We start from the raw sequence: 12,595 nt of genomic DNA, 5'->3' as shown, positions 1-12,595 counted from the left end.
CTACGTCTCTCTCTTCTTCTCTCTCTATATATTCATATGTAAATATATATATGTATAGAAGAGAAGTGTGTGTTTATGGTTTTGCTTCTCTTGAGAACCCAGCCTTAGACACCATTCCTCTCCTTCCCATTGTGACAAAGTTTGTTTGTTTTTAACCATCACCACTATTATTTCCCCAATTTTTTTTAATCACCTCAAACAGAAACTCTGTGCCTATTTTCAATTTGATATATAAATTGTGGAGAAAGATATGTACCTGGCTCTACCCAATATTTGTTGTTGTTTTTGTTAGGTGCCGTCAAGAAGGTTCCGACTCATGGTGACCCTATGCACAATAGAACGAAACACTGCCCAGTCCTACACCATCCTTATAATTGTTGTTATGCTTGAGCTCATTGTTGCAGCAACTGTGTCAGTCCACCTCATTGAGGTTCTTCCTCTTTTCTGCTGACTCTATAGTTTACCAAGCATGATGTCCTTCTCCAGGAACTGATTCCTCCCGACAACCTGTCCAAAGTTTGTCCAAAATATATAAGATGCACTCTCGCCATCCTTGCTTCTAAGGAGTATTCTAGTTGTACCCAATATTTAGAGCCCCCTTAAGCAGTCCTTGATTTTAGGAACGTTGCATATATTATAAACATTTCACAGTGTTAGAAGGCTGATGGGGACATGCCTTTTAAACCCTTATTTAATTATGTGGAATTGTATGTAGACATGTAGACCCTGCTCCAGGTTTTATCCCCAGCAGTGAAACAGCATAATTACAAATGCCTGATCTAGTTCATCGGGAGTTATATGTTGGCTCTCCTTCATTGCTCTGAAGGTTTTACCAGGGCCGTCTTTCTCCAGTAAATTTATTCAAAGTTTGTTAAATACCATGAAATTGCCAATTGCTGGTAAGTTTTGAACCTCAAAGCACCAGTTAATTTACTCCTCAGAAAATCATCTGTGCTGGAAGGGATGGGTTTTCTGAAGGTAGGGATATGAGTGCTCATCCTGGAAACAGTGTCTACTCTTGCTAACCCTGTTGGTATGTGGATGGGAGAGAAAACAAAATGAAGGCCTATTGAAATGGTCCCCTTACATTCAAGAGATTATGGTTATATTCTTCTCTTCCTTTTCCAGAGGAAAAGTCGTTCTTTTTCCGTATCATATCTTCTATTCCCTCAAATGTTCTTGTTCCTACAGCTCGTCATTCTCCCAAAACATAGTTCCATTAATGTGTACTGCTCTATTTGGCTCCCTCATCATCCTCATTCTTCTTTTTCACTTTCTGTTTCCTTTCTTTCCCTTTCCCCATTTCTCTCACTCTCTTTTCCTTTTGTCCATTCTTTCTTCCTGTGTCTTTGAATTTAAGGAATTGCGTGTTCAATGCTCAAGATTAAAAAAAAAATTGTACTACATCACTGATCACATAATAATTAACTTTATATTTATCCTGGGTTTCAATTGCCAGCATATATAAAGAGTGTATATAATGTGTTTGGTTGCCCCTTCATCTCATCTGACCCAGTTCATATCCTGCTACTCTGTCAATTAGCTCCCTTGTAATTGACCAATGTTTTTTTTTTTACTGTCATAAACAGGTAGGATTAATTTTTTGTTACTTCATGATAAGCTTTGCAGCACATGATGCTGTTTCCCTTTTCCTTGAAACTCTCTCTCATTTTTAATTGATGTCTCTAAACTTTGCTATGTGGTTCTCTTCCTTCTTACAATTACTTCAGTTATCTTTCTATTTTCTTTTCTTAAACCACCCTCTTCTTCCTCCTCTCGTCACCCTTATTTTGTCCAAGATTTCACTGGATTCTCTTCAAGTCAGTCATATAGCGTGAAAATTACATACATCATTATTCTTAAAGTGCTGAAGATTAGAAATCATTCTTAGAAAATAACTGAATGTTTTACAGAAAAGTTATGTAAAAGTGTTACTATTCTTGAAATCAGATCAGATCACATATGCATATTCTGACTTCCACTTCTTGGAATTATAGTTTAAGAAATAGATGAACAAAATGGAACTTGTCAATAGTTAAGAAACCATTACATGAAAGCTGCAGAAACTACATAAAGAGCCTATGGAAATCCAAAGCCCATTTTTCCGGGTGTAGAGGAGGAACATTAAAGTAGGGACACGGAGGGACTGTCACTGTCATAAGGAGAATGAAAAATGGCTGCCCTCATTTTGGTTGTACAATCACTGTGTTAGGTCCTGGGGAACTAAGATAATGAAGGCACTAACCTTAAACTAAATGCAAGGTTTTGTACAGGTGGAAGAGTCTAACTAGGAAAATTACTGTGAGTCCCAGTACCTTTAGCTTTCAGAAGAAATTTTGCCATGTTGACATCACCCATAAATACAACTGTTATAGAGAAGGAGGATAATGTAGCAGTGATGGGCCCAGGTCAGGAACTTCTCAGAAGCCTGACTGAGAACAGATGGATGAAAAGAGGCTGCAGGGGTGAGGGAGGGAGTTCCCCCAACTTTTTGTAGTCAGTGCATAATTAAAGCCATGTGTATCAGAGACAAGTTTCATTTAAAGAGGTTAAGCCAGATTATTTTTTCTGATTTTAGAGTGTTTTCTGAAAAAGCCACAAGTATTGGAGCAGAAGTAAGACTGCATGGGCAAGTGGAGAAAATGTCATCCAAGAGATGCTGAAGTAAAATCAAAGATAGACTCTTAAGAGTGTTCTGAGGAGGGAAACATGACCCCAAACCAATTTTGGATTGAAGCAAGGATAGCAAGGCTTCATCTCACATACTTTGGGCAAAAAAAAAAAAAGAGTTTTTTCTATCTTTTTTTTTTTTTTAACCCTGGAAAAGGACATCATGCTTCGTAAAGTAGAGGGTCAGCAAAAAAGACGAAGACCTTCAGTGAGATGAATTGACACAGTGGCTGTAACAATGGGTTCAAACATAATGACTGTGAGGATGGTGCAGGACCTGGCAGTGTTTTGTTTAGTTGTACATAGGGGTCACTATTAGCTGGAGCCATCTCGATGGCACCTAACAACAGCAGTGACCTCAAATGATCTGATCTGTGAATCTTTAAGTTAGGAGGATACTCAGCCTCTCCCCTCAGATGCACTCCCCAGCTATGTTTGTTTGTTCTCACGGTTAATTAAATCCTACCTAGAATATTATGTTAAACATCTGGCTTGTAGTCTCAGGTTGCGCTCTTTTCATGAAAAAGTTCACAATACATTTGAAAACCAATTTGTCAAATAACTAGAGTAGCTTTCTATTTTGTGTATGTGTGTGTGTGTGTTATACTAGATATCTAGGTATCTAATGAACCCTGGTAGTGCAGTGGTTAAAGCACTTAGCAGTTTGAACTCAACAGTTTCTCTGAGAAGGAAAGATGTGATAGTTTGCTTCCATAGAAATTACAGTCTTGGAAACCCTATGGGGCAGTTCTACTCTGTCTTATAAGGTGGCTATGTGTTGTAACGAACTTGATGACAATGAGTGGTGTGTGTTTTACTAGATAATTACACAAAATGGAAAAAAAACACACTATAATGAAATTTTTAGCAAAACATTCATGTATTTAAGGAAAAATGGGAAATAATCAATTATAGCATCTCCTCATAAGCTACTATTTTAAAAGATTGCACTGTGCAGGAAGCAGAAAATCTATCCATGACTTCTAACTCACCAAAACTTCCATCAAGTAGGCTAAAGTTACACCTTATTACAATTGTAATTACATAGCTAACACTGTGAATCCAAATAGAGATAAACTTACCTAGAGATCATTTTCCCCCACGTGTCTGTCAGTTTGTCATGCTGTAGGGACTGGGATGTTGCTGTGATGCTGGAAGCTATGCCACTAGTATTCAGATACCAACAGGGTCACCCATGGAGGACAGATTTCAGCTGGGCTTCCAGACTAAGACAGACTAGGAAGAAGGACCCGGCAGTCTACTTCTGAAAAGCAATGGAACATTGTCTGATACAGTGTGGGAAAATGAGCCCCCCAGGCTGGAAGGCACTCAAAAGATGACTGGGGAGGAGCTGCCTCCTCAAAGTAGAGTCGACCTTAATGAATAGAATGGAGTAAAGCTTTCAGAACCCAACCCTCATTTGCTGATACGGCATGACTCAAAATGAGAAGAAACAGCTACAAACATCCATTAATAACTGGAACCTGGAATGTACAAAGTATGAATCTAGGAAAGTTGGAAATCGTCAAAAATGAAATGGAACACATAAACATCGGTATCCTAGGCATTAGTGAGCTGAAATGGACTGGTATTGACCATTTTGAATCAGACAGTCATGTAGTCTACTACGCTGGGAATGACAACTTGAAGAGGAGTGGTGTTGCATTCATTGTCAAAAGAACATTTCAAGATCTACCCTGAAGTACAACGCTGTCAGTGATAGGAAAATATCCATACACCTGCAGGGAAGACCAGTTAATATGACTATTATTCAAATTTACGCACCAACCACTAGGGCCAAAGATGAAGAAATAGATTTTTATCAGCTGCTGCAGTTTGAAATGTATCGAACATGCAATCAAGGTGCGTTGATAATTACTGGTGATTGAAATGCAAAAGTTGGAAACAAAGAAGAAGGATCAGTAGTTGGAAAATATGGCCTTGGTGATAGAAACAATGCTGGAGATCGAATGATAGAATTTTGCAAGACCAACGACTTCTTCATTGCAAATACCTTCTTTCACCAACGTAAACAGAGACTATACACACGGGCCTCCCCAGATGGAACATGCAGAAATCAAATTGACTACATCTGTGGAAAGAGATGATGGAAAAGCTCGATATCTTCAGTCAGAACAAGGCCAGGGGTGGACTGTGGAACAGACCATCAATTGCTCATATGCAAGTTCAACCTGAAACTGAAGAAAATCCGAGCAAGTCCACGATAGCCAAAATATGACATTGACTATATCCCACCTGGATTTAGAGACCATCTCAAGAACAGATTTGACTCATTGAACACTAGCGACCAAAGACCAGATGAGTTGTGGAATGACATCAAGGACATCATCCATGAAGAAAGCAAGATGTCATTGAAAAGACAAGAAAGAAGGAAAGACCAAGATGGATGACAGAGGAGACTCTGAAACTTGCTCTCGAACATTGAGCAGACAAAGCAAAAGGAAGAATTGATGAAGTAAAAGAACTGAACAGAAGATTTCAAAGGGCAGCTCGAGAAGACAAAGTAAAGTATTATAGTGACGTGTGCAAAGAGCTGGAGATGGAAAACCAAAAAGGAAGAACATGCTCAGCATTTCTCAAGTTGAAAGAACTGAAGGAAAAATTCAAGCTTCGAGTTGCAATAGTGAAGGATTTTATGGGGAAAACATTAAAAGACGCAGGAAGCATCAGAAGAAGATAGAAGGAATACACAGAGTTATTGTACTAAAAAGAATTAGTCAATGTTCAACCATTTCAAGAGGTGGCATATGATCAGGAACCGATGGTGCTGAAGGAAGAAGTCCAAGCTGCTCTGAAAGCATTGGTGAGAAACAAGGCTCCAGGAATTGATGGAATATCAATTGAGATGTTTCAACAAACAGGTGCAGCCCTGGAGTTGCTCACTTGTCTATGCCAAGAAATATGGAAGACAGCTTCCTGGCCAACTGACTGGAAGAGATCCGTATTTATGCCTATTCCCAAGAAAGGTGATCCAACCGAATGTGGAAATTATAGAACAATATCATTGATATCATACGCAAGCAAAATTTTGCTGAAGATCATTCAAAAATGGCTGCAGCAGTATATTGACAGGGAACTGCCAGAAATTCATGCCGGTTTTAGAAGAGGACATGGAACCAGGGATATTGCTGATATCAGATGAATCCTGGCTGAAACAGAGAATACCAGAAGGATGTTTATCTGCGTTTTATTGACTATGCAAAGGCATGCGACAGTGTGGACCATAACAAACTATGTATAACATTGCAAAGAATGGGAATTCCAGAACACTTAATTGTGCTCATGAGGAACCTTTACACAGATGAAGAGGCAGTTGTTTGGACAGAACAAGGGGATACTGATTGTTTTAAAGTCAGGAAAGGTGTGCGTCAGAGTTGTATTCTTTCACCATACCTATTCAATCTGTATGCTGAGCAAATAATACAAGAGGCTGGACTATATGAAGAAATGGGGCATCAGGATTGGAGGAAGACTCATTAACAACCTGTGTTATGCTGACCCAACCTTGCTTGCCGAAAGTGAGGAGAACTTGAAGCACTTACTAATGAAGATCTAAGACCACAGCCTTCAGTATGGATTCCACCTCAACATAAAGAAAACAAAAATCCTCACAACTGGAACAATGAGCAACATCATGATAAATGGAGAAAAGATAGAAGTTGTCAAGGATTTCATTTTACTTGCAACCACAATCAACAGCCATGGAAGCAGCAGTCAAGAAATCAAAAGACGCATTGCATTGGGTAAATCTGCTGCAAAGGACCTCTTTAAAGTGTTGAAGAGCAAAGATGTCACCCTGAAGACTAAGGTGTTCCTGACCCAAACCATGGTATTTTCAATCATATCATATGCATGCAAAAGCTGGAAAATGAACAAGGAAGACCGAAGAAGAATTAATGCCTTTGAATTGTGTTGTTGGTGAAAATATTGAATATACCACGTACTGCCAAAAGAACGAACAGACCTCTCTTGGAAGAAGTACAACCAGAATGTTCCTTAGAAGCAAGGATGGCTAGACTGTGTCTTACGTACTTTAGACATGTTGTCAGGAAGGATGAGTCCCTGGAGAAGGACATCACGCTTGGTAGAGTACAGGGTCAGCGGAAAAGAGGGAGGCCCTCACTGAGGTGGATTGACACAGTGCCTGCAACAATGAGCTCAAGTATAAGAACGATTATAAGGATGGCTCAGGACAGGGCAGTGTTTTGTTCTGTTGTGCATAAGGTCGCTATGAGTCGGAACAACTCGACGGCACCTAACAACAACAATAGAGATCATTTTAAGTAATTAGAGAAGGGTGTAGAGTTCATTTCTTCTTTCACATTAATTTAAGGCCAAGTAAATTGGATTATTATACCCATAGCTGTTTTATACCTGAGAAGACTAAAAATATGACTATCTTGGTACTTTTAAGCTTTTTTGTCTAGACCAAACAATTAATTTTGTTGTTGTTAGTTGCCATCAAGTTGATTCCCATTCATGAAGACACAACCTGTTACAGAGTAGAACTGCTCCATAAGGTTTTCTTTTTGTAATCATAATGGAAGCAGATTGATGACCTTTTCTCCTGCAGTCGTGCTGAATGGCCTCGAACAGTCAACGATTAGGTTGGCAGTCAAGCTCAAATTGTTCGTACTGCCTATTCCTACTCACAACGACTCCATTTGTGCAGAGTAGAACTGCTCTACAGGGTTTTTAAAGCTGTAACCTTTTGGAAGCAGACCACCAGGACTGTCTTCCAAGGTGCCTCTGGGTGGGTTAAAAATGCCAATCTTTGGGGTAGGAATGGAGCACGTAATCATTTTTGCCATTCAAGGACTCCTTTGCATTATCTGAGGACCTTAAATAATTGATAATAATATATGTTTTTGGTGGACCTTAAATAATTAATAAAAATATATTAACATAAGTTTATTTGCTTTACTCAATAGGTGACTTATAATTTCAAAACATGACCAATCATACACTAATCATGGAATTCTTGCTCATCATTTTCACTGAAAGTTGGATGCTGCTGAGGCTACATGCTGCATTCTTCTCACTGATCTACCTAGTTAGTGCCCACAATGGAAAATGTTCTCATCATGCTTCTCACAATTCCTGATCAATGCCTCCACACTCCAATGTACTTTTTTCAGGCATTTGTCCTTCTTAGATCTGTGTCTCATTTCTGCCACTGTGCTCAAATCCATCCTCAACTCCATCACCTTCATTGACTTCAACTCTTTCCTTGGGTGTGCGTTGCAGCTCTTCTTGTTGGTGCTCTTGGCAGAGTCGGAGATTAGCATTCTCACTGCAATGTCCTATGACTGCTATATTGCCATTTGCTGCCCTCTGCACTATGAGGCTGTCTTGGGCAAGAGGGTCTGTGTTCAGATGATGGGTGTGTCTTGGTTCAACGGTGGGGCCTTGGGAATCTTCTACTCAGGTGGGGCATTCTCTCTCAACTTCTGTGGCTCCAAGAAGATCCATCAGTTCTTCTGTGATGTTCCTGCACTCCTACAGCTCACTTGTTCTGAAGAACATGCCACCATTGACATCAGTGTGTCCATTGGAGTCTGTTATGCATTTTCACGTTTAGTTTGCATTGTGGTCTCATATGTGTATATTTTCTCCACTGTGTTAATGATTCCATCCAGACAGAACCAATCAAAAGCCTTTTCCATCTGCTCGCCTCATCTCATTGTGGTGTGTTCCTTGTAACAGGTGCTGTTGCTTATTTAAAGCCAGTCTCTGATGCATCTTCTCTTCTAAACCTACTGGAGTTCTATTCTGTGGCGCCATCAATCTTGAACCCCATTATCTACTGTCTGAGGAACAGGGACATTAAATCAGCTCTATATAAAGTCCTGTGGAATGTTAGAAGCACCTGAGTAATGGAAAGGTAACCAAAGTGGAAGTTAGGAAGTAAAGTCACCTTTCTTGTTCTGTCACCAACTAGCTGTTTGCAATTGTTTCTGTTTAGAGATCAATATATCATGGATTCTTGTTGATGATAAGCCCAGGTTATCAGTTTTAACAGGAAGTAAGCCTTCTCCTATAATCATGTACTTTACATTTCTTATATGTGCAGAAATTATGAAGTTTTTCCTGTTATTCCCATTTCCTATTGATGCGTTTGACTCTTATTCTGAAGCTCCCCATACGTGAGGTCTGTATGTGTTTCTAGTTTGTCCAAAACTTTCATCTTCCCTAGCATTCTCTTTATTTAATGCTTTAATATCCTTGATTTTTCCATCTGTTAATTTTATTGATTCAACTTTCTTCCTAGCTTCTCAATTTCTCTATTTGTTAATTTTAATTTTAACATAATTTTGCCGTTTTAAAAAATGTACTATTAATTATATCACAAGCTTCACTTATTTGATTAATATATGTTTGAAGATGAAAATTATACATTTACTACAATTGCTTACCCATTCCTGAGATTTCAGAAAATGATTTTGCATCTTTGTTTCTTTTGAAGTAAATCATATTTTTATTGAAACTTCCTTTCATCTAATGTGTTGAGTCCTGACTTTGAGTTACTTGCTTTTATAATTCATTGGAATTTCTGAAAGCATCCTCTGCACTGCTCCTGCCATTGTGATAAATCCCTCTTTCTACTTTTCCCAGACTGTCAACATGTAACATTGGCAATACCCTAAAGATGCATACTTAGGTGTGGAGTAAAACAGATTTATTTATTATTTTATTTCAAATGCTATCTTTAACCATGTGACATGTGATATGGTTTTTTATCTCTGTATATCATAGATACGTGACTATATATATACATACACATATTTTTTTTTAATAAATTACTGAGTGAAGACTGTTCAGGATTTTACAAAATGATTTAACATATTAAAATTTTTATTTAAAAGACTCCACCAGTAGATAATTGAATAAAATGTCTAATTCTAGTCATTTGACTACTTATTCAAGAAAAGTGGTCTTCAAATGACATTGACTGCATTTCAGAGGATGAGCAATATGATAATGCAAAAAGATGATTAAGAAGATTACAAATATTTTCTTTTACAAATTAAAAAACATTTTTATTGAAATAATGATTTGGTACATCATAACGTCAAAACATTCAAGCAGAAAGGACATGGAAAAACACACAAAAGGGGCATAAAAACACAAGCTCTCAGAAAACATTCATTTGAGAATAAAAATAGTTTAATTAGGGGTAGAAATTCTATAATTAGAAGTAAACTGTAAAACCAGAGCTATCTTTAGAACTGTGCTAGCAAATGTGGTATCACTAAACACATGTTGTCATTGAGTACTTTAAATGTGGATAATATGACAAAGAAATTGACTAATTTTAATTTAAAAACTGATACTCGACTCAGTTATTGGAAAATTTTAAAGTATGTTTGGAACAACTTGGCTATGTGAATATACTTTTTAACTGAAAACTTCATTAAATCTAAAGACAAGTTAAGTGCTTCCAGTGAAAGTTTAGCGGTCAAAATGAGTTTCTCTAAATGGGTTTCTAAGAATTTTTATAAATAAGAGTGCAAAGTTTCTCAATAATAATTGTTTATAAATATTATTTAAATTATATTTTACATACACTGAGTTAAAATATATTATTAAAATAATTTCATATTGTTTCTTTTAAATTTTTTTAATATAAAAAACAAAAAAATACTAAAATTTAAAATCACACATGTATATTTCTTGCATGTATTCCTATTGGACAATCCTGATCTGGAATAGATATGTATATGCCAGTTTTGTTGACTTTTGAAGTGCACCACACAGCTCTTTAGAGACTGTCATGCATAAGAACTGTTATTAATAACAATAATAACAACCGTAAGTAATTATGCACTAGACATCCCTATAAGAACTTATATGCATTTTTCCTTAAAAAAGCCACAATAGCTGTGCTTGTCACAGATTATCAGCTTTATTTTTACATTGGAGAATGATTGAAGGGCCCTGTATACTAATCTTTTGTATTTTGCATCTGGTAATTCCAGGAAGGCACTTTTATCTAGAAGATTCCTTGATTCTTTGTTTTGAGAGCTTGTTGAGGTGATCATGGTATGTTTCTTTAAGTGACTTGATAGTGACTGTTGTCTTTGAGCCATCTAGAAGTTATTGTATTAGTTTATTTTATGTTTGCTTACTCTGTCGTAGCTTCTTGCTTTGTTTGTTTTGATACGCCCAAATGGGTTCCTTAACTGAGCCAGCTAGATTATTTTTGCCTTTGGAGCTCTGACGTCCTGTCCCCAGATGGCTAGAGCTGTTATCAGGTATATCAGTCTAGGAGTCTATTCACTTTTCTTGTATAGATTCAGCTTAGGTGTCCCGGTAGCTGACCATCAAGTGTGTGGTACAGGCGATGTCCTACAGTCTTAGCAGGGGTGATTGGTCTAGGTACCAATATCTGGTTGCAGCAGGAGGTCACACTCTGAACAAGGCAGAAGGCTGAGAATCATCCCACACGTGTCTCTGAGGAAAGCGTGTCCCCCCTTCCCTAGAGCATACAGGTGGGTGGGTTCTGCAGATGGACCATGGCACCCGAAGTTTTGGTTGTAAGGACTGGGAAGGACCAGTTATCCTTGGACCTCTGTTGCAGGTGGCTGGGTGACCTGAGTGGAGCCACGAGTCCTTAGGCCCCTGATGTGGGTAGGTGAGGACCCTGTTTAATAGGCAAAGTGGTGTCAAACATCAAATACCCACCTCTTTACAGCACAGCTGAAACAGTTGTAGTCTGCCAACAAGGGCCTATTTTCCTGAAATAGGCACTCACACAGGTCCATGCAGGGGGAAAGGTACTCAAAGTCCATGGATTGTTTATGCCTGGACAGGAGCCACTTCTGTCCTGAGCTCCCCCTCTTAGTGGAGCTGGCAAATTTTCTTTTCCCCCAGTTGCAAATTTACTCCATCTCCAAGGCTGAAGGATGGGTCTAGGCACTCAACAGGGCCCATCTTAGGCCCAGGGGAATCGACAGCCACTGAAGCTGGCTTGGGGGCTGGGGGCACAGTAAAATGTATGCAAATACTTAGCTTTTGCCGAGAGCACCGTTCTTCTCTGGTTCCAGGGGTATGAGCAGGCTGTGTGGCTGGATGCTTTTCCCTGCAGAAACTGCAGCTTAATGCTAGTACCAGCCCAACACACCCGCTCCTGGGAATGGTGCCTGAGGGCTCCCAGCGATTCAGGTCTGGTAATTCCTGTCTGCTTCTGAACTGCTTCTTCCTCCCCCTGCCACTCAGTTCATTTTCTAACTTTGCCTTTAATGTTTGTTTCACTTGTTTTTTCAGGTGTTTGTTGTAAGAGGGCTCGCCAGAAGCATCTGTCTATTCCTCCATCTTGGCCCCACCTTCCATTAGAGAATGATTGAAATATGATTTCAATGATGACTCTAAATATAAAGCATTATTTCGGTTGTCTGAATTTGAAGCAAAGGGGAGATAGAAATGTAGACAGAGAGAGTGAATACCCAAGATGGTCAAATAAATAAAAAGAATGAGAAAATCAAACTAGTAATTTGCAAAGCCCATGGTCATACCAAACAATTTGACTCCTGAGTCCATATTCTTAAGCAAGAAACTGGAACATATTAGATTACTCAATGTACTGGCTATTTGTTGATTTGTTGTTAGTTGCACTGAGTCGCTCTGGCTCTATGTGACCATATGCACAACAGAACAAAGCTCTGATCCTGCGCCATCTTCACGATGGTTGGTATGCGTGAGTCCATTGTTGAAGCCATGTCTATATTCAATGTCTTCCAACCTAGGAGGCTCATCCTCCAGCAATATAGTGGATAATAATCTATGTGTTGATTAGGATTGGCTAAATGGTTATGTTGCGATTCTGTTTTTATTTGTTTAATGAATAGTGCAAGAAAATAGATCCCTTTACTTTCCTATGTGTATGATTTCAAATATCCACTGT

The 12,595-nt window shown here is 38.6% G+C and overlaps 1 pseudogene; it reads left to right on the top strand.

The window, feature by feature from the left end:
- The first annotated feature begins 287 nt into the window (after nt 1-287).
- Nucleotides 288-8,579, top strand: LOC135229460 (olfactory receptor 14K1-like; annotated as a pseudogene).
- Nucleotides 8,580-12,595: the final 4,016 nt, after the last annotated feature.

Source organism: Loxodonta africana, unplaced genomic scaffold, assembly GCF_030014295.1.
Source record: "Loxodonta africana isolate mLoxAfr1 unplaced genomic scaffold, mLoxAfr1.hap2 scaffold_304, whole genome shotgun sequence".
NCBI classification, from domain to species: domain Eukaryota; kingdom Metazoa; phylum Chordata; class Mammalia; order Proboscidea; family Elephantidae; genus Loxodonta; species Loxodonta africana.
The sequence above is the reverse complement of the archived record's forward strand: the minus strand, read 5'-3'. Positions and strand labels throughout refer to the sequence as shown.